Raw genomic sequence first — 4,049 nt, forward strand, 5'->3', positions numbered from 1 at the left:
ACTGGTGCCCAGAGGCTGATTTCTCCATTGATTCTCTCTGACACATAGTCTTCATACAGTTTCTGCCCGGTGTCATTGATGATGTTCAAGATCTGTGGGACGTAGGCATGTGTGATCATGTACAACTTGTCACCCTCAGCAGTAACTGGGTTGCCATGACTCAGTATGACAGCCTTAATTTTGTCAATTGCCTCATGATCTCTTCTGATGGCACTAGATCCTATTCCAGGATGCTCTATGTTCTTGCCAACTGTTCTAATGCCAAACTGACTCTTGAACTCTCTGGACAGGCATGACAGTTTGGGTGTAGCCATGAAGAACCTCTGTCTCACATTGGCATTGTTGGAGATTCTAATCAGTCCATAGTGGACCTTCATCTGCTTGTTGAGATGTTCGCATGCGTGGTCTGCACCTATGGACGCAAATGGAATGTCATTTATGGTGACTGACAGATTACCTGCTTCGAGTTCCTTCCAGGTCTCAGGATGATTGGTTCTGAGGTCATGCATATCAGCAATGTATCTGGGCCAGAGTCGCTTGTATTTGATCCGTTCAAAAGCAAAGAACAGCTTGCTGAGTGCTTCTGCAGTTTGCAAATGGAGTGCCAGATCAGCACTGTGAGATGCAGCCACAAATAACAGGACTGTCTCCACTCGGTGCAGGTAGTTCATGATGGACCTGAACGTGGCGTTTTTGAGCTTTCTGTGCTTCCCACTCCTTGAATGCTTTCATCACCTCAGCAGTGACCAAGGCTTCGAGGAGGGTAGCATTGGCTTGCTTGGCAGATTCAGCTTTTGCAGATTTGTCGTCCTCAGAGCAGGTGGCTTCGACTTGTTCTGTTGCCTGCCAGCAAACGTCTTTCAACTGTGGGTTCTCTCTGAAGAATTCCTCCAGTACCAGTTCATACAGAGCACCATATGAGTAGATGTGGGCCCGGAGAGAACGCTTGTAGTGTGTGCACTTGAGGATCTGCCTCGTTGTTGCTGCACCATTGACGTCAGCTTCTATCCAGGCGTCATCTATGCCTAAATTCTCTATGGAGGCTCCACGAGCTCTCAGAGAAGCCATGACGGCACGTAGTTCACCAAGTCTGGGGACAACCGTGCGCTTCAAGTCAGGCCTGGCATCCAACAACTGCACAACCTTCTCATCGAGGGCCATGTCAAATGAGATGACAGTAGGATGTTCTTCACCAACTTCCAGGTGCCTCAGCTCACTTGTCTGCATAATCACGGTGAGAAGGGTTGACCATTCATGTGCCACCTCTGGAAGCAGTGGTAGAGATCCAATCTGAGTGACAGGCTGACTTGCGGACAGCAGTGAGGTGTAGCCTGCCCAACATGGAATCTTGCTGAAGTTCTCTCCCGTCTTCAGTCTGGATACTGCATAAGCAATTGCCCATCCTCGGTGAGTTAGCTGATAGTTTCCAGAGATGCCATCCTTGTTGACTGCAAAATGTCTGGTCCTTTTGTTTGGTTGGGGTTTGGGTTTGTCACAATGCATCATCTGTACATGGTATGGCATGACTGACAGACTTTTTGCATCACCAATGGTCAGAGGTGGGGCAACTGGTTCTTCAGGAGCATCGGCTTTCTGGTATACTGCCACAATTGTTCCATGAGTGATGCCTTTGCCGTCAGCAGTGTCTTCAGCAAAATCTGTGTTGTCTGCAGCAAAGAAGACAAATGTTCCCTTCTTCAGGAAGGGGGGTACATACAGGCCTCGAAACTGTTTGGTGTTTTCTACCACAGCATTGACAAGAGCAGTTTCCAAAAGCAGGGTGCAGCCATGTGAGACACAATAGCCCTGTGTATTGAGAAGACCCATCAACGTTTTGTTTTGTGTGTCATGATGCACAGTCAGGGCCAGCCCCAGGACTTGAGGGTTTTCTCTTGCATGTTGATGCCTGAAGGTTACTGATTCTCTGATTGAATTGTACTTCACCTGTCTGTTGGACCTGAATCCATAGAGGATGTTTTGGCTCACTGTGAGTGCCATTCTGTTGATGACACTGGTCCTTGCTTCAGTTTCCAGCTCATCCAAAGGACCCACTGTGATCCAGGATCCAACGGATCATAGTGTACAGTTCACTGAGAACGTCGTTGGTGTTGCTGGAAACTGGGATGGCATTTGCTGGTTTTTCCTTCTTGAAATCAGCAATGTCCTTGCGTATTATCTGAGCTGCTTTAAAGATGGTCTTCATGTTGTCCATATCATTGTCATCACTTGTAATAACAGAATGTATCATGTCTTCCTCGTATGCATCAGGAGAGTACAAGACTGCTGGCTTTCTTCTGTTCTTCTGCAGGACAGACTTCACACTGGGCAGTTCAGTAAGGATCTTCTCCTTCAGCCACTATCTGGTGAATGCCGGAAAATGGTTTTCCATACCGTCTGGTCCAAGCATTCTCGTGTATGCGGTTTCAAAGTCATCAATCGAGAGGTAGGCTTGGTTTTGAGTTTGCACATCAATAAGGTTGATCAGCTCAATCGGACATGCATTTTGTAGCAGATGGACTTTTGATGAGCTCTTTGTGTCACCTTGATCTCGCGTGGCATGGAGTACATGTTTTGTCCAACAAGATTTGTGATATCTAACATCTACTGCATGGGCATCTGTTGGTGAGATACATGTGTTCAGTCTGGATTTTGTTCAGATATTCACATGTTCAGATACATGTGAATGCTGGATTTTGGGACTTATCGACAGCTGATTTGAGAGTTTCTGCAGCATTCTGTGTGCAGACTTTGAACAACTGTTCATTGGTGTCTTCTTGACAGAAGAAACACAGGTCCTTGTCCAGTGGCACCGTACATGACCGTGTGAATGGGGAAGACTGACTAGATGGGCTTGGTTCATCCATATCAGTGCTTCCTCTGTTCTGTCCACGACTTTTGGCAGGGTGTGACCCAGTGGATAATGGATGTTCATAGCGGTCTCGCGCTCGCTGAATGTGGTCCTTGTTAGTCGAGACCAGGTAACAGCTGCGATGCCAAAATGCATGCTATTCACATAGTGTTTCTTTTTTGATGTCCGTGAGCCACTTTTGCATTTCAACATCGTTTCCATCTTTCAAGCTGGCTCTCTCCTTTACTGTATCTCGTATCTTCTGGTAGTAATCTAGTCTAGGATGTAATACCAAGTGTCCTTTACTTTGTTCATCAGACCGACAGAGTATGCACAGCTTCCAGTTAATTATTTCCTGACCCTGTCTCTCTGCTCCAAGCTGATGTAGCTGTGACATCTTGCTCATGTTGCTCTAATACAGGTCTGCAAAAAGAAAGGTAAACACCACCCATTAACATACAACACCCAATACTACACATACAATATGTAAGGTATAATGGACATACAAATAAAAACATAATAAATCAATGTCACCTGCAGGGTGACCCGTATCTTGCCAAAAGGTGACCACGTGTGACTTCTTTAAGGTCACACTGAGGTGAACAGAGCTGCTATCCACCAGGAGCGACTCCTTGAGGAATATCTGCCTACGAGAGATTCCGATGAGAATCGTTCTACAGAGTAACCATGAAAAATATGCTTTTGCCTCATAACGTCACCAAATGACGTCTTAATGTCTCAAGCTTGACATATCTAGAAAGTACTCATCGAGGTGTTCAATTTGAGGTACTACACGATATGGTTCCTAAGACTTGAAAATTTGACCTTGGGGTGAAATATGTTTGACCTTTGGCGCTAACCATGAAGGTCAAGGCCAATCGCCACCAAAAATTAATCAGCTGAGCGCCAGACCATGAACTATATTCCCATGAAGTTTGAAGACAATCCCAACAAAATTACTCAAAAAATAAGGGTTTCGTCGACTCCCCTGATTTGCGACAAAGTGACCTTGACCTTTGACCTTGACCTTCAAAATTTTGTGCACTGAAAGGGACCTCTATAGGCCTCTGATATGCCAAGTTACAAAAGTTTCCAATGATAACTGTGCTCTGCAGAATTTTTTTATACGTGATTACAGACAAACAAAAAAAATAAATAAATAAAAAACATACAAGCTGACTAACATATCTTGCAAAAACTT

The 4,049-nt window shown here is 45.2% G+C and overlaps 1 pseudogene; it reads right to left on the reverse strand.

The window, feature by feature from the left end:
• Positions 1-451: 451 nt before the first annotated feature.
• On the reverse strand, positions 452-3,521 carry LOC147014700 (uncharacterized; annotated as a pseudogene).
• Positions 3,522-4,049: the final 528 nt, after the last annotated feature.

This window comes from Eptatretus burgeri, chromosome 13 (assembly GCF_056783735.1).
Source record: "Eptatretus burgeri isolate ZD-2024b chromosome 13, Ebu_testis_v1, whole genome shotgun sequence".
Lineage (NCBI taxonomy): Eukaryota > Metazoa > Chordata > Myxini > Myxiniformes > Myxinidae > Eptatretus > Eptatretus burgeri.